This window comes from Mya arenaria, chromosome 6, assembly GCF_026914265.1.
Source record: "Mya arenaria isolate MELC-2E11 chromosome 6, ASM2691426v1".
Lineage (NCBI taxonomy): Eukaryota > Metazoa > Mollusca > Bivalvia > Myida > Myidae > Mya > Mya arenaria.
Genome location: NC_069127.1, coordinates 40,923,868 through 40,949,690, shown reverse-complemented (window position 1 = coordinate 40,949,690; position 25,823 = coordinate 40,923,868). Strand labels below are relative to the sequence as shown.

At 32.5% G+C, this 25,823-nt stretch overlaps 1 protein-coding gene and 1 long non-coding RNA gene across 3 annotated transcripts in view; both read right to left on the bottom strand.

The window, feature by feature from the left end:
• LOC128237790 (deleted in malignant brain tumors 1 protein-like) overlaps positions 1 to 25,823 on the bottom strand; it is a 431,829-nt gene that overhangs the window by 158,605 nt on the left and 247,401 nt on the right. The gene's annotated exons all lie outside the window — the stretch shown is intronic.
• LOC128238340 (uncharacterized) lies at positions 23,017 to 25,805 on the bottom strand. Of its 2 annotated transcripts, none has more exons than XR_008261668.1 (5): positions 25,755 to 25,805; positions 24,293 to 24,378; positions 23,884 to 23,952; positions 23,368 to 23,479; positions 23,017 to 23,134 (listed from the first exon to the last, which is right to left on the bottom strand). It is a non-coding gene; the product is annotated as an uncharacterized LOC128238340 (long non-coding RNA). The 2 variants fall into 2 exon arrangements; XR_008261669.1 differs by lacking the exon at positions 25,755 to 25,805 and adding an exon at positions 24,493 to 24,645.

The following is a 25,823-nucleotide window of genomic DNA, read 5'->3' as shown; positions in this document are numbered from 1 at the left end:
GCCAAATGCCCCTGCACACCAGAGACTCTATATAAGGCCCAATCTCGGCTAAATTTGGCTCAAAGACAAAACCACTGCGGTCACCCGGCCCTGCGTGGCCACATAGAAAGTAAAAACACGGCCCATTTCCCGACTATTCCCAGTATACCCCCGGACCGGGGGGGGGGCGTGGTTATAATTGACTGGTGCATTGGTTATAATAACTGAGAGGCCTCAAAGATGCTCACATGACTGTGACATTTTGACCTTTTAGCAGATTAGAACAAAGAAAGGATTTTTAAGAAATATACTCAATGAAACAGAGTGAAACTTTATTCAGGGGTTATACACCGTATGATGAAATAGCGAAAGAAGAGAAAATTGTCGAAAACTGACATGAATTTGGTATCAATGTGTACAATGCATTGAAACTAACTAACTGAAGTACCACATAGTTTACAATTAATTGATTTTTCACATTTTTTTTTCCATTAAAAAAGATTACTAGGTGGGTATACCTAGTATAATTAATTTTTATGTGTGATTGGCTAGTCGATGTTATCACTTAATGTTACCAAGCTAGGTGTATATTAAATCAAATAAACAAATGTAAACTTTCATAGCAGTGGATACAACACTGGACTGCAATTTTGGCGACCACAGTTTGAACCCATCTCTGTTATTTTTTCTTTACATTTTGATATTTTTTTACCAATTATGATATCAAAAGGATAAACATTTTATTGAATAATTGTCCTGTATACTGGGACTGACCCTACTGTTTGTATAGTCCATTGGTTAAAGAAAATAGATTAAAAAAGAGAAAAAAATAATTGTAAAGTGTGTTTAAGGTAGCACTACCCTAATGAAAACCTCCACTTGAAATGCTTCATTTTAATGTTTTATCCTTTATTGCTAACGCACATACCTACACATCTTTTGTGGGTTCATGTGAGCAGTTCAACTTCAAAGCAACCCAGAAGCTGACATACATGCCATATCCCCCGGAGGGGGAAAAATCCCCCGGAATTTCGACCCATCCCCCGGTCTCCCGGAGGGGGATGAAAATCCCCCGGAATTAAAAAAAGTGTGTTTAAAATTACGCAAAATTATCACAGGGTTTAATTATATATGCCTGTTTACAGTTATAATGCCCTTCTTGTCTTAATTGGATTATCAACTGATGGTGTGTTTTAACAACACCAATTGGGTGACACTTAATAAGTCAGCAGGGCACATTTCATGCATTGTTTTGATTGAAACTGTCAGAATTTGCATAAGAAATGTCAATTAGACTGGTCAGATAAAAGGACGATTTTCATTGGTTAAAACTATAGGTTTTATCCTATCAGAGAGGATGTAACAAATTAAAGTGTTTAAACATGTGTCATTGTCATCAAAATGATTTATGATTTAAAGGTGACAGTACATTATTTGGTAAAGAAAAGGATTAAAATAACTAATAGACAATGCTTTTCTTTGTTATGACCCACTAATATGTTTACATACATGACATGACCTTCATCTCAAATATCGGAAAATAACAGAACTTCCAGAAGAGAAACTGAAAGTAGACAATTGGGATGAAATGACTTGTATTTATTTTATTATTATGGTGGTGATGTTTTTATTTTTTGATGAATGCCAAAAGATGATATGTTTATGAACTTAAACAATAAATTATGCATTTGCTTTTTATCAGAAGCAAACAAATCTGACTATTTGGGAATTGAAATGAAAAATATTGATAAATCATTCCATTCTCTCTATTAGTCTGAAAGTCATCATTTATGATCATAATGAGCAGATTTTGTATCCAATTTTAGAGGAAGGTAAGCCCATTAAATTGTCTCTGAAACATATTTTTCTGTGAAGTATTCTATTTTGCAAGTGAGTGCTTTTATTATGCAATATGGCTGTGTCTCATTAAAATATAGATGAAGTGCTGGAAAAAGGGTTTACATTAGACAAGGTAAATTGGCACGTGTGTCATGCCCGTAATGCTACATGGCGATGATGAAAATTCTCTGGTATGTGACCCAAATCCCCTTAAATTCTGGACATAATCCCCTCGGGAGTCTTTCAAAATTATGGCAATTTGTTTTTTTGTACTTGCGTCTTAAAATACTTTGAAATTTTGTCGAATTAGACCTGCTAAAAAAAAACCCTGAATACTACCAAAATCCCCCTGAATTTTCAGACTTTTGAACATTAATCCCCCTGAATGGTCTCAAGAAAATATGGCATGTTTGGAAGCATCTTTTGATTTTCCATTTCATTAGCTTACATTTTTCAACAGTAGTTTTATTAGAAAATAATTATTTTCTTATACCGAAGGTAAAACATACTGTGTTTTTTTTTTGCATAACGTTCCTAAAAGTTTAAAGATATTTCATATTGATAAGGAACAGGTCATGAGTATTTTTTTAACTTGTTGATTTCGCTGTAAAATGACATTCACAAGCTAAATCTTAGTAGACCAAAGAATTGTACGTTTACGGATTTTTGTATCTTTTTTGATATGGCAAATCCTTCACATACAAATTGTTTAGTATCAAAAGTGGGTCTACAGTTATTCCGATCGGGATTCTGGGTTAAAGCATTTAACATCTCAAAAATATCATAAAACAAGAAATATTACCAGATTATGTAATTTTATATCAGTTCCATACATAAAAATGTCATATCCTATGAATAATTATGAGTTTGACGGTTTTTTTTCATTTCTTGCTGTCAAAACATAGCGATATATTCATGAAGGGCACCTGCAAGGCTTCAGGGCACAATTTTTAAACAATTGGAACATTTCGGCCATGGCTGAGTTGTTACGATTGTATTTACGAGGTCTATCAAGAAGCTTGTCAGTGGTGGCCGAGTTATTACGATTGGGTCGAGTTGTTCCGCTTGGCATAATTGTTGTCTGTGTCAGTCAACTTTTGTTTTATTGGAAAGGTAAATAATGTGTTTTAATGCAAAATAACTCTTCACTTACATGGTAAAGTATAAACATAAACCTTTATGATCAATTTAAACCATAAAATACTTCACTTAATACAATTTCAATATTTTTTAAAACACCCCCGGTTTTTGCACAAACCCTTTTAGACGTTACTGGCTAAGGTCACAAATCCGAACACTTTCTGATGTTTTTTACAATTATCTTGGAGAGTTTATGTTGTAGTAGGTTAAACTTTCGTATGAAACATCTTTGGTTCATGTGAAAACAGCTGTCAAAGTACAGATTTACGATCTCGTCAATATTATGTCGAAAATCGTTCAATTTTATGGATAGTAAATCACCCTTCAAAATACGCTATGGAGGGCACAAATACCGAACACTTGAAAAGCGAAAAAACATGGTCATACAATTATAATTAAAAAGTATGCTATATTAAATAAATGGCATTTTTTAGATAAATGCTTAACAAAACAAGATGAAACTTCGCAAGTGTGACCAAGGCAAGCCTCTGTATTGATCTAGATCATCAAATAATCGATCACGGTAAACAAACGCGTGTTTTAGCCGGTGTTCAGGATTTGTGCCCTGTTAGGAAATGTACCGTCAACCAGTAAGGATTGGAAGAATGTATTACACGTCTATAATTTTAGACTGGGGGGCGGGGGGGGAGAGTAGCTACAATAATGAGCGATTAGGGATACTTTTTTTATTATTTTGACATTTCATGTGTATCCCTGTAACTGCCATAGTCTTAAAATCGTCAAAAGACCCATTGACGGTCATTTAGGTGGACTATGGGGGGGGGGGGCATGGTTACAATTGCCTGGTGCAACCACTTGGACACCATTTTTTATTATTTTGATATTTCTTAAAATACTCGTTGACGGCTATTTAGGCAGAGTAGCCCCACTCCCTGTCGAAGTGTGGATAAGAAGAGGACTGTTTCAAGTGAACGTTCTTTACGAGATGTCCTACTTATTGACTGTTTATATATTCAAAAATCAAGACAAAAAATTAAATGGAAAAAATAAATGACTTACCAATGGGTGTTTGAGATATCCATTTGGCACCACTTTAGTGCCATTCATCGCTCTTCAAAGCTCCATAAAACAAAATCATTCGTCTAACACATTCCCGACATCTTAACACAGATGGTATTGATTACTGTGACATGTTTGTGTTAAACCGGTTTGAAGGTGCATTCACTCGAGTAATAAAGTCAAAGATGCACTCTTAAGTACTGCCAGATAAGGTTTACCACAATTAATAATGTTGTTTCAATATTCCTAAAAGAATGAATAAATGTCGAAAACAATGGTTCTTATGAAGGATATCGAGTTAAATTTGAAAGAAATGAGCATTACACACGGTATTTCTACCTTATGAGACTATAGTAGACCACAATAAATCTTTTAGCATTTACCTATCATTTAATATTTTTTGCGCTTTCTGCTATTAAAAACACGGTTACCAGGGGCGTAGCTTGACGAAAATAAATGTGTAGGCCACTTTCTTGGGGTGTCTCCCCCCCCTCGATTTTTATTTTAGCTATGTTGTGGTTGGTGCGTTTTGTTGTAAAAACATTAATGAGAACAACAATATCAATCTTTTCTTTTTACCTTGAATTAAATTTATATTAAGGCGCATTTGTCGGGATTTCAAATTTAAGCCCCTATGCCTTTATTGCAGATTTAGCAATTTTATTAATTCGATTTTCTGAAAAATGTGTAGGCCGCGGCCTACACGGCCTAAAGGAAGCTACGCCCCTGGTTACAATCTTGTTATCAGTAATAAATATTTTCAATAAATGCATTATTTAGTATGTAGTTAAAGGTTTATCAGTCACAATTGATGTTTGTTATATATGTGTATGTATTGATTTTGAATAACAGTGTCACTAAACAAAAAATAAACAAATTTACGCAATTTCACAACTTTTTTTCCAGTTCTTCTGGATTACCCTGTATCCCCTGCCTCGAAACGAAAAGTTAACTTGGACGACATCGGTACGTTGTGGTTGGGGGGGGGGGGGGCACTAGTGCAATTGCAAAATTAATTTTGATGCGTGAGGGATATACTTAAGCGACGATGTTAACCATTGCTTCAATATTTATGCATGCATATGTACTTGTTGGCATTTTGGGTGCCTCATTTCTACATCAAAAATGCTCAACCAGGTATGAGTTTATTGTATAAGTTATAGCTCGTAGTTTGTAAAATGTGGTTCTTTAGCAAATTTGTTTTAAATACGAAATAAAAGGTGTTGCTTCCAAGGTATGCATGATCAAAATATCCATAAATTATGTATGAGTCCCTTTTGCTGAGTGGTTATGCTATTTATTTGTCCATGACGTAAAAAGCGTAGGTTCACCCCTGATTAAAACAAGACTTTATTTTCATACTTTCATTGTATTTTTTTCTGCAATTTCAGTATCAAAGAGTTAACTAATTATTTCAGACACATTACCTGGAAAATGATTATTTGGTGCCAATGAGGTACGAGTCCCTTTAAGAATGACAAAGTGTTTTTACAATCAGTTAGATAACAAGTTCATTTTTTCCACATATAAAAGATGATTTACAAGTAATCATCATATGTGTATTTTTGCTTCACTGCTATCTTGTAGGATGACTGGCTTATATACTACTACCGGGTATGTAGTAAAGTGACAACATGGCATTAATTACCAATAGCGTTTATTTTGTAATGCAAAATTCACCAGCCTTACATTTTTGTACAGTTCGATATTTTTTTCTAAAACATATACTAGTATTACTGTTTGAGGAAGGCATTGGCACATGATGCATGTTAACATTATAAAATGCCTTGCAGCATTTTCAATGGTGTTTAGCTTGGACCAGCTCAAAACCAAATAATAGGGGTTGGAAAGTCTTTGGTTTAGGAGTTAAAAAGTCTTTAATATGGTTATTAAAATAATTCAACTAGGGGTTGAAAAGTCTTTGTTATAGGAGTTAAAAAGTCCAAACAGGTAGGGGTTGAAAAGTCTTTTAAATAGGGGTTTAAAAGTCTAAGGGTTGAAAACTGAAAAGTGTTCTTTTTTAGAAGGGTTAAAAAGCCTCTTGGGGTTGAAAGGTCCTGCTCCCCTGCAGAACAGTGTGTATGAAATAAACCATTATCTTAGGTAAAACATTTCATATGGATTTCCATCAATTAATTACATCTTCATTAAAAATCAAGAAAATGGTACATTTTCTGGGTAAAGGTACTGACAACCGAAATAACATTTTCAAGCGTAAAAGTGAGTATAGCTTTGAAAAAATGAATAAGTTCTTAGTCGTTTGTAACCACAACTTAATCGATTAAAAATGGCGTCTGAGGAGATGGAACTAGTGTAAAGATATTTAAAAAATGGAATTTGTGTCACTGGTTGAGTAAGAATACTTCAGGTAATTTTTGATATGATTTATTGCATTCAAATTCATTAAAAGATGCTTAAATCTTATCGCTAAGATATCAGCACAGAAGTATTAGCTTGGAATTGGATGGATACAATGTCAGGACACAGGTAAACAATAAAACAAAACTTCAAATATATTCCTAAATAAATAAATAGGTGTTCTTTTCAGAGATTTAGGAAAGTTGAAATATTTTCCCATTAAAATTTATTGCTAGAACCTCCAAATTGGATTAAGCCCATTGCCAATGTTACCAATTGGAAGATTCCAATGGGACAATGTTCCAATTGGAGTTTTCCAATTTCCTGACTTTTCCCATATTGTATTGTGGGAAATATCCAATTGGAAAAAATGGTCGACGGGATTTTTTTTTACAAAAAATGATAAAAAATACTATAAACGCACTTTTTCTAGATAACATTATAACCATTAATGATAATGATTGTTATTAATCACTAATTCCTTTTTTGAAAATGTGGGAGAATTTTCCAACAAAAAAAATTTGGGCTGATTTTCCAATTGGAAAAACCATTTTTCCAATGGGAAGGCCATTTTCCAATGGGACTCCCATTGGAAAAGTTGACTTTAAATGCCAAAAAAAATATTTCTAAATTAAATTTCAGGAAACAAAAAATATCTCTTATTAGTATTACCTAACACATTTTAAAACTACAAAAATAAGAAACATTGGGTGAAAAATAAAAAAAATAAGTTTGCAAAAATTCCGGATTTGCAAACTTAATCCGGATGCTGTTATAAAATGTTCCTTAAAAAATGTCGGGCAGCAAAAACAAAATAATGGTGGGGAAGGTGTGTGTTTCCATGAATATCTCATATTGAAATAAGAAATTGTCAGTAATATAATGAAATATAATGAAATAAATAAGACTTTTTTATGATACAGGGCAGTATTATTACGTTACTAAACATGCAGATTTTGCCTTGATGTATTTTTAGGCAACATGCAGAAACCCTCCCAAAGCAGGGAATGTAGTTAGTGAGAAGTATGCCACAAAACATGTTTTGCATATTTCTTTATAAGACTTATTGCTATGTTTCTTAAATGTTGTATGAAAAATGATTTTAGCAAGAGATAAATCAGAAGTGATCGTAAAGCTTTAACGTCACTAAAAGCCAGAACACAAGAAGAGACGCCACAAAAAAGGTGGAAATATATTGACACCTAAGACTACACATACATCGTAACCAAAATAAGATTGATGCTGTTTTAATCTTATGCAGACTACACAAATTTTATCTGTATTTTGCATGTACTTTGAATAGCATTTTTGTAATATTTTGTTCGAAATTATCCTTTTTTATACGCCATAGCGTTTTTTTGTACGCATTTATACTGGACTTACTTGTACTGCTGTAATAAATAACTTGTTGATTAAAGTGTAATTTATCATTTTTAAAAGAATCATATGACTATGGTGTTTAAGCTATTCAAGATCTTTGCATAAATAAACTTATTTCAGCACTTATGTACGTGATAAATAATGAAGACCTTTTATCTAATCGAGCTACTATTTTCTTTTTGTCTTATAATTATGTTAATGTGATGAGATATATATTTCTTGTTAAACCAAAATAATTATCAGTCGTCGCTATTTCTAGAAATGTTCATTATTATAAAGCTAAGACTATAATCTTGACACTCGTTATCCTCCTTGCATGTTCAACTTATAGTGTTAATAAGCCGAACGGACGCACTTACGCAAACATTGACGCACCCACGCACGTACGCATCTACACGGACCCGCCTGTTTGGTTTACTCATATCTTAGGCCAGATTTTTTTTTTATTTTTCGTTTTACGGGAGCGCCGTACCTAAATATTGCAAAACCCAAATAAGAAAAATATTCAAATTCCTAACTTTATTTTTATTTTTTCCGCCGCCCGTTTTTTTGATCTCCGATAGAAAATAAAATTTAGTGGTTTTTTTTAACTTATTGCTAATTTCACAACAACAACAAATTATCGCGCACAATTTCCAAGATGGCGGAAGCCGGCGCTTCTTGCTTATGATGTTAACTGAAATGTGTTTCATTGTTTTGTGATATCACATGCATATTATATGTGATGATGAAAATAAAACTTGAAACTTGCTTATTATCATCATCTAAGCGATTGCAAGGAAAGTGGCCGCCTTTACGAAATTTTAAAGTGGATTTAGTTTGAAGACTGTTGTTTATAAAAATCAGTGCGATTGTCATTTTGTGATATTTATACCAAAGCATAAGATCTCTAAAATATTTCTGTGTGTAGACCTGTTTACACGGGGAAACATTGAGAATTGTAATTTGCTGTACATGTTCCGACTACAGAAAAAGACGAGAATGTGACATTGGATTTGGCTTGTTTGTCTAAAGACAATTAAGTTATACCAACATATCGCATACCATTTTAATGGGCATTGGCTCCTCTTTTCATGTTACTCATTTTAAAATGGATTGTTTGTATGTTGATTAAGAAACTGAAATAAATGGACTCTACTGTGAAATCTGGTAAGTTTGAGTTACATACCTTGTTTCTTTTCTTGTATATCAAAGATATTAAATTTGTTCAGATGAGTTGTTTATCTCAATATATGTACCCACAATGATATTTATCAACATTTTAGACACAAACAATATGCCAGATGCCTTATGTTTGGCGGTGCAGTTTCAGTGACTATAAAAAGCACGACAAAAGTATATATGCTCATATTAAAATCATGCATATATAATAATTTGTGTAATTTTACTAATTTTTATTTAAAAGTGCAGTGTTAAATACTGTGGAGTTACAGTTGAAGAATATATTTACATGTGGTGTGAATCAGTTGACTTGTGGCGTTTAGGAAGTAAAATGAATATCCAAAATTAATGTTGAAATAAGTTCCTTAAACGTGCATTATGAACCAGGTTATGCACCAGTCAATTGTAACCACGGCCCCTAGGTCCGGGGGTATAAAGGGGGTAACGAGAGAAATGGGCGGTTATTTACCTTCCAGGTTGCCCCGCAGTGCTGAGAGAATGCGGTGGTTTTGATTTTGCGCCGAAAATAGTGGGGGAATGGGCCTTACCTCAGGGTGCAGGGGATTTGGCGTGGATTTGACCAGTAGATTGTCGCCTGTCTCTACGCAGGACAGGGTTTTACCAATGATTAGCTGGACTGAAAGTCAAAGTCTCCGCAATTCTCAAGACCTGGGTTGGGGGAGGGGCTGGTTACAATTCAATGGTGCATGATTGAGGCTACTTGTGAAAACGACTTCTTGTTTTGACATTATTATACAGATCTATTATACAACAGGCAGTATGGAGTGCGAAACAAGAGTGCACAACTTCAAAACATACATTCTTTAAATGTTTCCGAAAAAAAATAAAAAAAAATACGAAAAATCAATCTTTTTTTTATTTATTTTTTCTCGACGCTCATTTTTCGACATCTTTTTCTTAATTTTATTCCCTCCTCATGGCGCTTAACTTTCAAAACTTTCTTTGAAAATTTTGAAAAAAAAACAAAAAAAACTCTGGCCTTATTGCGTATAAAAAGTTTACATAGCACATTTAAATACAAATATTTCAGCACATATTTCATAAAGTACGCATATTACACTTTGTGCACAGTCTTTCTGCTTAATCGATGCCTCTGTATATACCTTCTTTAATGATAAGTTTATGTTTAGAACACCTGAATCGTGGTAATGCTATTCTATACTTCATAATATTAATATAGTTAAGATTGGGTTCATATATATAACTTTTCCTCATAACTGCATACGATTTTAACTTTCTGCTATTATTAGCATCTTCAAACCAACATAATACGCATTGATCATGAGCACGTTGGATTAACATCTCCAATTCAGCTTTCGTAACATTTGCATTATGCTACATATATGTATGTCAAACTCATCTAATAAGCGTTTTACTTGTATGGACAGGTATAAATCTGAAGGTATTTTGATAAGGCGTATTGATGATCACATAAAAATAATGGGCTGAATGTTTCTCCAAATAAAAGAATTAATACAAATGTCAAATGGTGAGCAATCTCGAGAGTACTCGGTACAACCTAAGATATTCGTACTAAATTAGTATCAAGATTGCTTGTTTATTGTTTTCATCTGGATGGGTTTATATTTTTATTACGTGAATATTTTGCATGTATGAGAAACGAAATATCACCCACATGACACTTTCAATAACAGATGTAGAGCCACAGTAAGAAAATACTAAAGATGCTTGTAAATAGTGTCCAAAGTATTTGGTCAAATCCGACCTTTGGGTAACATCTTTGCGACCTTTGGGAGACATTGAAAATTTTCACCAGAAGGTCATATCTTCTTTCGACCAATAGTCATTGTGCGTTATGTGTATGCTTATTCAAGATTACTTTACGTCGTAAGTTAATTATTGATTTGCAAAACATTTATTATCTGCACAGTTTCAAAGGTCAAGTGATAATTTCAAAAGTTATTTTTTTATATAATTACGACTTAATGAGTATCCGTAATTGTTAATATAACAAAACATAGCTCCCAATTTAGTAGTACTTGTAATTTGCAGTCGATCATGAAATATAAATGGACTTCGTAGAAAACTTGGCGATACTAAATTTGTGAACATTATATGTGAATATGATATAGTAATTTTAACAGAGACATGCCTATCAGAAAAACATACTATAAATTTAGACATAGGAAATTTTCATTATGAGCCTTTCTTTGGTACTAAATATAAAAATACAAGAAAATATCGTTATAATGGGAGGTATCTCCAATTATTTTAAGGATAGTTTTAGAGAACATATTACAATTATTGAAATACATAAAAATGTTGTTTTGTAGACTAAAATATGTTTAGGTGTCCTTTCAGCATTCGAAGATTTATATATATGCAGTCTATATTCACCACCAAGTAATTCCACTATTCTAAAACAATTTTAAATATATTTATTCGATCTTGTTGAACAGGGAATCGAAATATATAGCACTGCTGGCATAGTTGCATTAAATGGCTATTTTAACGGCCGCATGGCGTATAAAATTGATTTCTTAAATTTTGTTAATTATATAAACAACGAGCAATTTGAACAAATGTTGACAAATATTATTCTTACACCAATCGTGTATAACATGGAATAAACAAAATATTACATGCAATAAAATGAATACAGTTTCGTGAAGTCAAACGGCATTAATCTTAAAAAATATATACGAATACTTATGCCTATGGTTTCTTACTAAATGAAGCCAAATGTATAATTACAGGCAATCGCACATTAAGATCAACATCGTATAGAGATACTGGTTTTATTTAACATAATTTCGTATCATGATAGTAAGCACATAATTATATTACATTCAGTAGTCAGTACATCATTTCAAAGTTTTGTACAAACCATTGGTTACCTGTAAGAAATCTAGGATGAAACTAAATTACTTAATATATGTTTTATCGACAATGGTACCAAACATACTTTTGTGTTAAAGAGATGAGCAGCATTGAACGTTAACGCCTGATCGGATTTCATCAATCACTAGTTGATTGATAGTCAACTATTATTATTATTATTGTTATTATTATTATTATTATTATTATTATTATTATTATTATTATTATTATTATTATTATACCTGATTTATATAGCACTCTTGTCATATGGCAATATATGTTCAATTGTGTTTTACAATACATGTACACAAAATATCAAAACAAACAATTAGGCTACAAATTAAGTTAGCAAAGTCTAGCTAATGCAGAACTAGCTTTAAGACCGACCGCCTGGTAGTGTTCTTGATTTGTATATAAGTTGGCTGAAATTTTATAATAAGAGTTTATAAATTTTCCTGAATATGAAATATCAATTTGATGAATGTCGTTCAAAAACAAAATCAATGTTTAAAGGGATTATAGCAAAAATTCTATAATTTTAATTGATGTTTAAGAGTTTCGTGATTAAGAATTTCAAGAGTTTATTGGCGAATCGGCATGTTTGCCTTTGACCATTTACAAACTATCTTATAATGGCTAAGACACAAAAGTATATTGATTTATAAAGCAATTATGTGATAACAGTACATATATACATGTATTCAGTGATCAACAAAATCAATTTCTTGGCGTATGATATTTCTTCTGCGATAATTTGAATGGATTATCGGATTTGTTTTGGTCATGTAATTAGAAATTTTGGTTGCATTTATTCTCATCCATCAAAGGTTTAACAATTAAAATCTAACGCATAAAATCATCACTCTGTTCTTATAGATAAGGTTGTTTTAAGCTTATTAAGAATAATTCGTTCTCAAGGGGATACACATGTTCTGCAAAGTAGATAAACAAATATCTGCTATCTATATATGCAGTGTAAACAGTAACTTCGCCATATCTCCTCAATCCTTAGATGCTGGTACAAATAGGTTTACATATAACATGTCGTTTCCTGCTTCAAGTTTCCTGCCTATTTATAACTGACCAACATTTAGAATTTAAGAGAAGTCATCTATCATTAGTTGATAGTAAATATCAGATAATGATATAGAATTGTTTTAATGTTTTATTTGTATTGATTAACATTTATATTGGTGCATTGATTACATTTTAGAATAACATGAAAATGACGAATCCACTATGAGTTCATATATTAAAGTAAGGTACATGTTTTCGATAACAACAAGACGTTTTCTTCATGTCTAGATAAAAATGCTCTGGGTTACTACTAGATAAAAATTTCAGACGAAACACTTTAAATAAAACATAACCCGAACAAACGTCTTGTAATCAATTATTCCGACATAAAAGCGGAAATCTGTTAAGCAAATATAATCTATTTTTCAAATGGACGGCAAAAATCATAAAATACGTCGAAATGTGTTATCATGTACTGATAAACCAAAATCAGTTCAGGGTTAAACCTCCTCACCAAAAACAAACATTTTAATCTGATGATGTATGGTTTACAAGCGGCATATCTAACTAGTTTTCCCCAAATCCTCAAGATCAAATATTGTATCCCAAAATAATATTTTAACATGTAAATGTTCATTCGAAGACAATAAACGTAGTTACTCATACTTAATACGTAATACACGTACATCTGCAATAACCTGAGTCGACTATACTTAAAAAACAGTTATTATTGATATCTTCTTTCCATCAACTTGAGTGCTTAGTTGCTAAATTCAAATTCATTCTTCGATATCAGTTATGACTAATGTGTATCGCATGACAGTGAGCATCTACAGAAACTTTTAAAAATGCAGTCAACTTATAAATCACTGTAACTGAGGTTCACTCCATGTGTGAGCGACATGAACCTTATATAGGCCCTATTTTAACCAACGAAGGATAACGGATAAAAATTAAAACAATAAATAACGCAGCTTAAAACAAATAACTATGCGGGTTACGTCGAAATATAACATATATCCAAGGTATTAATAAATAATATTACCGTAACAGCAAATTAGGAAATATTTCATGAAGGCTGATGAATGGTGAATTACTTAACATTCGTTATTAATATAATATAATAGTATATGTTATGAATAATATGGTTCATAATACTAAAACGATGTGATTTGACTTTTTAAGACCGGATACTGGTACAAAGGGGACAACTTGAACTACCATCTTTTATCAGCAAACAAGGGCCAGCTTAGAGAACCACGTATTGTTCTATTATAAGCCAGTTTGTTGACTCTGGATGGGTTTCATGCTATTATAAAGACGCGATGTGGCACCCAAAGACCGGACAAAGGCACGTAGCGGAAATCTAGTGCTCAAACCTGATCCCAACCAATGAAGGCGCTTTGGGTAGATTTACTATTTGAATAAAAATACATAAATGGTCTTGTACCGCAGCAGATGTTTCTATACCAGTGTGGGGAATTTTGTTGGGAGCTTAAACTACTAGATAGAGGTGATGTTGACGCCCGTAAAACGTTAGCTGGTATTTACCAGTCAGAGATTTTAGGGTTTGTGCATATGCTAACATGTATAAAAGCCTCTAACACTTAATATTGATGGCCACTATTATGATGAAATATAAAGAAAAGTACGTTATATTATATTATAACTTAAGTACACCGCGTAATTTTGACGTCTTATGAATACGCTCTGCTAATCTTGGATCCCGTCTTTATTTTAGAAAACGTAAACATTGTATTGTAGACCACATTTTGTCAATTTGAAAATCATTTACGATTTACGATTAGATGACGTGAAGCCAGGTTAAATAAGTATAAAACGAGCACATGTATTTATGTAGAGCACAACACAATGAAATTCACTGGCAAAGTCCTATGCAGTACAACCGACCGGCCAGGCAAAACCAGAGACGGTTAACTCTGGAAACCTGTGTTCGTTTGCCAAGTGTCCATCCACAACGTATGAATGTCGAACCTCATTCATTTGTCTGGTTTCAAATATGGATATAAAACAGTGAAACAAAATCACTAAAAATATTGAAGTGAAAATTTAGGTTACGAAGTGAACTGAATGAAGTCGACTGGTAGAATGACTCTTCACGCTAATATACCAATATAGCACGAAATCCTCGTGCAAGACTGACCACTACTGTATTCAAATACTATCATTTCGCCAAGACTAATATTTCACGCTATACTAACGAAACGCGTGAAATGAATATTATCATCACAAATCATTTAGCAAATATTTTGAAATTGCTGAGAAAAAAAACGATAAAGTAACTGTAAACTATTACGATGTGATCAATTTGATTGTTTTCGGTTTTGAAAAGGATTACCAACTTAATAAATGTTTGGTTACAGCGGATGGCAGTAGCTCTAAATCATAGATTACCTAACATTCGACGGGTAATCAGCTGTCAGATTGTGCTTATATTCCGGTAAACGGACATTTGCCCCCCGGACATTTGCCCCCCCGGATGTTTGCCCCCCTTTTGGACCATGGCGGACATTTGCCCCCCCGCCGTTTTCGAGGGGGCGGACATTTGCCCCCCCTCAATGTTCGAGGGGGCGGACATTTGCCCCCCCTCCATTTTCGATGGGGCGGACATTTGCGATAACTTTAATAATCTTACAAACTATCAACACCAAACATGTGTTTGTATTAAAGTGCGATCCAACACTACAATTAAAGCAATCCCGATCGCGCTAATTACCTATGTGTGCATGATATCAAAGAAGTGTTAATTAATGAGAAACAATTAAAGCAATCTCGATCGCGCTATTTACCTCTGTTTGCATGATATCAAAGAAGAGTTAATTAATGAGAAACAATTAAAGCAATCTCGATCGCGCTATTTACCTCTGTATTTATATGTAATTAGTGACAAACATACAAACTGGTGTAAATCGGTTGGCAGTTTGCACGTAAATTGAACAAATAGTTAAAGAAAAAAATGTTCATTTTTTTTATAAATTAATATATTTTTAATATCTTGGTATAAACTTATAAAACCGGGGGGGGCAAATGTCCGCCCCCTCGAAAACGGCGGGGGGGCAAATGTCCGCCCCCTCGAAAACGGCGGGGGGGCAAATGTCCGCGATGGTCCAAAAGGGGGGCAAACATCCGGGGGGGCAAACATCCGGGGGGGGCAAATGTCCTAGAATCTTATATTCCACCACGTGATTCAAAAGATTATGTGCTAGTTACACAAGGTAAACGCTTCATCGAGTAATGTCATTCCAAATTTGATATTTTTGTTATATGTCGACTGCACACCGATCAGGTATGGGCAAATATACATTTTATTCAAAAAGAATCAATCAGGCGTATTGGATTATTAAATACTTCAGCTTCAAAATATATTTTCTGTTTCAGACTTTCAAATACAAGATCCAACCGAATTTTCGAATCAATCATGGATCGTTTTCGCTTGTAATAAGCAGCTGGGGAAAAATAATGCCAAAAATAATAGTAAGAGTAATAATATCAATAAAGATAATACAATTTAATGGAATCCATCCAAAATTGAAGAACTTAAAAGTAGTTTGTCATTCAAATGTAACCAATTGTCTTGATTTGTAGAACAATTAGATTCTAATTAAACATTGAGGGTTCAACAAATGCGTTCATACAGATAATTCAAATTCGTCTTTGTGTCTGTTTGCCAAAAAACAAAATGATACAACTTCTAGAAAATCGCTTTCAAAAGAAGCCGTGAGAGCCTGAGCAAAATAAACCTAAACGAATTTTAGAAATAAAATCGAATATAGAAAAGTCAACCAAAATCTGAAAATCAAAATGCGTCGGATTTATAGGATAATTTCAAAACACTATATAGTACTTAAGATTATACTAACAACTCAAAATTAAGAGCAAACATTTGCGATGACAATCTTGATAAAAAATTCATTTTGGCAGATTAAGGAAGCTGTAATGCTGAAATCTATAAAACCATATTTACAGATATATCATCGTTTCTATTGAAACTATTAAATCGCATCTTTACCACAGGAGAATATCCCAGATCCATTTAGGGAAGATTATTAGTACCTGCATTTAAAGGGAGCAATGATGACGACCCAAAGAACTATAGAGAAATTACCCTCATTGTTATTTTTCGAACTTTAATTCTCAAATATTTCTTAAAAGATTGACTTGGAGCAGTCTTAATAAAACTATTTAAAATCAATTTCAAAAAGGCAAGTCTACGATTTGTTGATATTTTACTAGGGATGGCAACGAGTACCCGAGGACTTGAGTACTCGATCGAACGTCCGAGTACTCGATTACCAAAATCACTACTCGAGTACTCGGAAACAAATCTATAAAAATCACCAAATTCACGATTTACAGACAAAATATCAGATCTGGTTATTTGCCAAGAGGACAATTTACGGTCCCTCTAATCCCCGCTGTTTACACAATTGACTGAGGTCAATTATTTGACAATTGTTGTGATAGTTTTAAACTGTCAACAAAGGACCTCTATTTCAAATTAGCACTGATGTCAATTAGCGAAGTTTTGATAGAGGTACTTTCACCTACACAATTCTATTGTATACCAATTAGAGACCTTTCACCAAACAATGGACGCTAACGAGCGAAAGAGTATCTAATGTTACGAGAATTGATTTCTTAATGGGCGTATTTTAACTATTTTTGCAATGATTATCACAATTGATTAGTTGATATTTTAAATCAAGAATTATGAATATTAATGAGGTAAACAACAATGACACAGTACAAAAAACTATCATTTAAAAAAAAATGTAGAGTGAACAACTAAACAACTGAACTTCGTATTGAATTTCGTTCACTATTTTTATGTATGCTATTAATTTTCGTTCATTGTAATTCTGATTGTTGTTCATTTCTGCGGTGCATACTTGTATAAAATGAAACGAATAAGACAAATTAAAAGCCTGAAACAACATTTGTTTTCTTTTTATATCATTTTTTTGTTAAAATACGTAATGAAAGTTTACTTTAAAGGTGAAAATGACCAATAATACGACCAACGCGCAACATACGTCATTAACGATACATGTATACACAATCTTGTCTTTGCGAACACATATTCAATTTTTCCGAGTAATCGAGTACCCGGGTACTAGATCGAACGATCGTCCGAGTACTCGAGTATTAACTTTACTACTCGTTGCCATCCCTATATTTTACATTCAATTATGATTTTGATCGAAATAATACGACAAAGAATAATTGACATATATGGAATGCAGATATTAATGAATCGAACAGACTAGAAACATATCGCTGGTATAAAAATGAACTCAAGCATGAAAATATCTAAATAGTATGCACATGAATAAATATAGAACGGTCGTTACAACATTTCCTCACATGACCTTTTAATCGAAACAGGAAGACAGCATCACTTTCCAAGAAAATATAGAATATGTAGCTTTTGATATATGAATGTCATCGAGATGAATATCATTTTGTATGTCAAAAACATCATAATCTACGAAATCATTGCTGTAAACCATATTTTTGCTTTTGGCCAACAAAACAAAATGTATTACCCTTTTTCCTCAGACAGCGGAAAAAAAAATATGCCAAGTTAGTAAATATTTATAGTATGCATCTTTGTTACGATCGAGAACATTATTATGTTAAGAATTTGATACTATGATGTATAGTATACTTCTCTATTGATAGAAAAGATCAGAACAGAAAGTTTATTTTTTACTTAAACATAAAAAGCTCATCGTTATATTATATGAATACAAAACAGAAATATAGAATACACACACATAAACAATCAAACTATATATAGTTTAATGTATAACACGTTTTAAATGATTTTTATCATTGACAGAATTTTTAGAAATTACTCAAAAATCGAAAGAATAAAAGAGTAAAAGGAAAATATCAACCAAGTTAATCACACAATTCAGCGTGCATGATGGTTATAATGATATCACGATGATTTGTTTCATATGTTTTTGCATTTTGTCTTTGAACGTTATATATCATTGACCAGAACAGAACATTTATTGTTAACTTTAACATTTACAGTTCATCGTTGTTACAATAATATAACACATTGCATGGCAATAGTTGATAGATGCGAGCGTGCATTATACATATATAAACTATCAATGATTTCAACATGTTAAAAATTAAGCATTATTATTCAAAGCAGTATATCGTAGCTTAAAAGTATGTTTGGAATACAAAGCTAGTTTTCGTAGACATGCAGCGTTTTCCGAGTTTAATAATTGAATGAATTTAAACATACTTGGTCTTGCATAGTAAAATTTAGTTATATTTGTTTTTCCTTATGCCATTATATTTCGGACAAATCAAAACAAAGTGATATTCATCTTCGATATCATTATGAACACATAAAATACATTTACGTTGATTTCTTTCAATATTAACATATCGCCTTTTTCAATATTTAACATATGAGAAGACAATCTAAATCTAGCAATAATATTCCTAAGTCTATAGCTATACAATTTATCTATATACGATGACATATGAATAGTGAATTGTAGTTCTCTGTATAACACTAATGAATTTAATGAGTTTATATAAGTTTTCCAATGTCCAATAAATGAGTCGATTAATCTTCTTCTAAAAAAGGAACAAAATAATCAATATAAATCGACTCCGGATATGTGTGCGTACATTAGAACACCACTTGTTTGAATTTGCGTTATTTTCCGCATCGTATCGAAGGCTTTGCAATGTTTTGTATAAAAAGGAACTGTCTGTTTTAAATTAATCCGTTTAAGATAATATTTTACAATTCTTACATGTCTAGTAAAATACAGAGGGTACCGTCCTAGTTCACCATATATTGCAGAGTTACTAGTGCTTATTTTTACACCATTTGATGCTGAATAAATGTTATGTAAAAATAGGGAACACAAGACAATTGAAATAAAGATCAATACCGAGAAGTTATTCACACGAGTTTCGGGTCGGGGATCAATTGTCACTTACAGAAGGCTTGACATAGGCCTTGGGACATTACAATGATATTAAATAAAACATAATTGTTTTGTAGCGTTATCTAAATGAATGCCTCATTGTAATATCTTATGTTTAAGTCAAATGTATTAGACCTACATTAACGGAAACCATATCAATTTTTAGAATCAAAAACAAAAACGTGTGCAGAAATGACATTAACAACGTTTAAGGATTTTATTTTTGAATTATGTCTATATTTATAAATATACCAAATGTCCTAAATATCTTAAATATAACATCAAATTCACTTTAGCAATTGAAAAAAAATCATACTAATATCTTGCTTATAATTCTTCTCCAAACGTAAACGCAAATGCATTTGTAGCATGTGGTTGAGTATTGATTTATCGGATAAGACCATTAAACCCCGTTGGTGTTTACAGAAGCCACGCGTCCAGTACATTGTTCAATAGAGGGTGCTTATCTCTGTAGCGGATTCGGATCGTTGATTGGTCGGTCTTGTTATTTCGAATCCGCCTATCGTCTTGTGATGGGTATTTTCACAAGCGGTCTATTTTAAGTCAGCTTGGTTTAAGCGTTTATTACTCAAATCTCTCGCATTGTTTATAATTAAAGAAGTTATAATGACACAAATTAATGCCCGGCTTCGTTAAAAAAAAACTAATGGAAAGTTTGCAGTTTTTCAAGATTGTTTTGATGTCTTTGTTAATCAATAATTGACTCTGATTGTTTTCTGACCGAACAAGCTTAGAAGTCTTATTCAAATAATTAATTGAAAAACGCACTGCAAGTTATATGATTAAAACAAACAACATACAATCAGTCTTATATTCCATTTTTACATGTTTATCTGTTGCTATTTTATCACAAATGGTGTACCTCCAATAAAAATACAAACAAAAATCGTTATAGTGGATGTTTTCCATTTATTTTAAGGATAGTGTTAAAGATAATATTACGATTATTGAAAGGCATACAAATTGTAAAACTTAACAGGAAATCGAAATATATAGCACTGATTATATACTTGCATTAAATTGCAATTTAAACGGCCGCATGGCGGATAAAATTGGCTTCATAAGTTTTGATTACATACAGAAGCATTTTTGATTGTATTAATATATGTGACCAAGTCTGCGAAAATGGGTCCTAATGAGGAAAAATGACATTTTCAGGTTTTTACATTTTCTGAATGTGCTATGTTTCAGAAATAAAGTCCTGAAGTTTAAAGCTGATATCTTTAAAATTGACGGATTGAGGACAAATTTCGCAATACCACTATTTGTTATAAAATGGCGAAAAAAATGAAGGAAATGGAAACATAAGTAAATACAACGTCCTTGATTTTAAGAGTCTGTATTCCATTAAAATTGAATCCAGCATTTTTTATTTCTGTGGAAACATTATCATAACATCAATAACATCATTTATGGAAAATGTAACACTACATGTACATTTCATAGAAACGGTTGCCATGACTACAATTTTTTCACGAGAAATTTATCCAAATAAACGCAAAAGCAGCTCAAATAGACAAAATCACATTTGAATTTGATAGATTATGTTTGCAGGAAATATTTTAGTACAGCATTAAAATTTCAGCCAGCTTTGTAGTAAAATAGAATGTTAACAGCAATTTTACATAGACCCTGTAAAGAAAATCTGCAACTTTTCTAAAACAAGGTTAATTGTTCAAAAGTAGTGCAGCTTATCCTTGTATTAATCAAAACAAAAAACATATTATTTTAAAACAAGCAATTATTTAAAAGATGTAACTTGTCTGGTGAAATCAATTATTTTTAAAATCAATAAGAATGTTATACTTGGTTGCCATAGCAACTGACTTATACCTAGAATAATTCTTTTTTTTTGCTCATTTCATTCTTTTGGAGTTGTAAGATGACACAGAATGAAATGTATTTACAAGGAAAGCATTGACACATGCCTTATTTGACAAAATTGACAACAAACATATGCAGGCAAGGATTATTGAAACTATATTAATGTATAACTATTAACATATAGACTTATAAATGTACACTTTCACATTATACTGGAGTCGTGTATGGAAAATATGAATGCCATCATACTTTACTTATAGATGGCCGACTGTTCAATGATATTCCCATAATTGAAATACATGTTTATACATAAGTATTTAATGATCAATCAAGTGTGTTACTTTTGGTTGCCAAGGAAACCATACATTCCTAAGATCATGAATATTTTATCAATGTAACACAAAGAAATATATTCTTTGAATGTAAATGAAAACATAAAACTTCCACTTACACATGCCAATATATTTATAGCAAGAAACAAACTATAACTTTTGCTGAAACACACACAGAAAGTGTTCTCAATAAAGTTGCCTATTTCAACTTTTGTTTTTTGGCCTTTGAATAGCCTTCTTTTGCAACTAATGGCAATGGGTATGTTGTGTTTTTTGCATTATCTGATCCGCAAAAGTCTCTTTTTACATCATGCAAGTACCATTGCCTTTCTGCACTTATTCCCTCACCAAAGATCTGCTCTGGCAGAACACCAATATCCACTTGGCAGTTTTTCAGTATGTTAATTTTCTCCCCAGGGGCATCAACAAACTTCCTTACTCTTAAAACCCCAGGCTCGTTAGAAGACACCTCAAATGAATGGTATTTAGAAATGTTCTTCAATGGTTTGAAAATGCCTTTGAAGAAGGTGCTCCAGTCATAGAACGACACTTGTTTGCTGTTGCCATCAACAATATGTGGAATGTTGTGGCCATTACGGGATGACATGGCTTCTGTGGAAGCCACCTCCTGTATTGAAGAAAAGCATTACATGATGAATGAATTTCAGACAGAAACGATCCAATATGACATATTATATTGTCACCTTAGTGCAAGAACTCAATATCTGCTTCAATTTCTATATGCAGTTATCGTCTTATTTCACTATTGTGATTATACTGAGCAGTACCCTTGCACTATGTAATGCCTACATGAAGTATATAACATCAGTGAATTTATTAATTACCTATTATATCTAAATATACATGATAATAAATGAACTTATTTTATATAATAATCAATTTAATATAACATTAGTCATATATGATTATTTTCAATCTTAACTATAAAAAATCCCATTTTCTTCATGCCACTTCTTATTAGTTTATAACTGTATTAAAAAGAAGGAAATTAATCAATCTTGAAACATGTGTAAGTAATTTATGTCTATAATTGTTTTAAACTATTTGTGTGGTAAAAATCTAACTCCCTGAATACTTCAACTGTCTCTGCATCCATGTATCTCATTCTGTTTTTCCAAACTCCAAAATGCCAGTCGCATGAAAATTTGGTGTGGCCGGCTAGCATCAGTGAGTATTGGATTGTCTTATGCCCTCCTGGAATAGAATAGTTAATTGTTAATAAGATCTCTTTATTTCAAATTAAACTCTGAAATATATATGTTGTTTATTTTATAAGTACAACAAATCAAAATCTTTTAAAGCTACACATCTGTTTCACTCATCTAAAGAGTTACTGAAAACCTTGTGAGATATTTAAAAAGCAATAACATAATTTAGTTTACATCATGAAACATATTTTTTTTCCACTAAAACACAACAAATCTCACCTGTCAATGTTCTCCACACAGCATAACCAAGAACGGCATTATTTTTGTTGTCCTTGGCAATTGTCAAAGTGGAACTGAGCATGTGCCTCACCCAGGCAAAACACCTGTTTCTCTGAAAAATATTTATCCTTCTTATCACTATTCTTAGTCATCACCATCATCAGCAACAGAAGCAAAAATTTAACAGCACCAGTATTTAACATTAATACAACAAAACATTTAAAACATTTCTCATAACTAACATATACCAAATAAATGTTCAGATACACATCCAATTCCAGATTGTGAGATGTGCATGATGGCTATTGACCAATGGAAATGTTACATTCTTAATCAGTTTGTTTTAATGAAGTAAAACATTTATTGCTAAGAAGTGCCCCTTCAATTCTCAATTATTAACATTTGACATCAGGACATCTTATAATGACACAGAACAGATTGCAATTTAAAACTGTAAAAAAGTGAATTCAGATTTATATATGAGTAGTGAGTCTCAGTCAAAATGAATAAGCTTACCAGATCCTTCACAGCAAACTCCAAATACCTCACATCTCCTCCGGCAGTTTTGAAATACAGGGGTCCAACCTAGTAGATAAAAGCTTGCATTAAATTTGACAACAGTATCTGGTAATTAGAACCAGCATTTTATTCTAAATATTGAAAGATTCAATTTCTAAATCATGTAAAAAGAATTCTAACATAAACACTTTACATTCAATGAATACACTACCAGGTATGTAACCATTTAAGTAGAAGCATACATTTACTGCAGTAAACCTTAGGCACTCACAAGTATGATACACATGCAAATTACTGCACAATAAATCCTTTAAAAAAATAATCTCTTGCAATAAGTTGATAAATTCAGTAAAAAAAAACAACATTTGATTATTTGCTTGTACTTGATAGAAAAAAATCAACTAACCTGTTGGCTATGGTGTGGAATATGAACCTGCTGTGCAAAGTCCCAGCTGTAGTGGACGGTTGCATCTAAGGAACATGACTCTGAACCTAAAATATAAATAGAATTTAACATATATTTTAATTTTTAGACTAGAAAATATTGAAGCATGACATAAGACAGCTAAAACTATAGCGCATAGAAATTTATTAACCAAAGCACACCTTCAACTTCATGTTTTCACTACATGTAACTTTAGAGTAATCACACTGCATTCTATATTGCTCCCTCTGATGTCTAGCACTTTCAACATGACTTTCATATTCATCAAAAAGTGTCATTTTATCATCTTCAGAAAGGGCACCACTTTGTGACATATTAAAAGAAAAGGTTTGGCATCTAAAACACAAGACTGTTTTTGGTTTAGCTAAGACTATATGTGGGCACAACTCATGCCATAGCTTCTAGCACCCTCTATTTTTTTCATATTCAACATGAATGTCTGCTTGTGATTTATCAGATGGCAACAACAACACTTTACTATTGCGGTGGTTTGGAAGTCTTCCGGGAACGGGCATTGCATTGTCAGATGCATAGCAGATGAGGAATTTTCTTATGTGTTCTCTCCTCAAATGTGATTGCATTATGAGGTAGTCTTTTGGTATTACCATGAGTCCTAGCAATCAATCCATCATTGTCAAGAGAGCGACCAATTCTTTTTAGTTTCTCCTTTCCGATGTTGTATGCGAAACAGAATACCTCACGGCAAACTTCAACTCCCTTAATATAAAACTACTGACTGGGCCTAACCCTCTCCTGCCGTTTATGTTTACAACTGTCAGTTTGTTGGCCATTTTTTCTGTGGCACAACATGGCTGATTTAATAACAAGATCAAGTTCATCTGTCTGCATACCGGCTGAATACATACGTAAGTCAGTTATATCATTACCATCGACAACTTGACTGCATGGTTTGCCTAAAGTTTTTCACACTTGCAGGTCTGAGCAAAGAAATCATCAGTTTTCTTTCTCTGTCTTAAATACTCTGCAGAAGGTTCTAAATCATGGTCAAAACTTTCACACTGAACAGTCTCTGCATTACATATATCATCATCTGATTCATCATTGACAGCATTACTTTCATGGCTAGAATCATTTTCTGAATCAGACTGACTAAATCACTTGCACCAGAACTCTCTGGACACAAAACATGAAAATAAAGTCTATCAACTTCTAATAACTCTTCGCGAAATAAATGGTCTTGGCTTAATTCGTAAGGGGTGGTGCTTGCTTCACTCAACTGGGACATTTTCATAAAATGTTCAAGTGTTTTTCAAATTTTCCGCCATAATATCTGTTGCTATTAGTAAACCGTATTTTGTTACGGAAAAATACTTCCGGGTCAAACTGTCAAAAGGTTATTTAAAATAAACATCAAATGACAATTTAAATAAAGGATGACAACATAGATAACTGCATACATTACCTTCCAAATAATTGTTTCCGTGTAATTAATCCGAAAAGCATTCTAATGCCGAGTGGATAAACCGGCAAA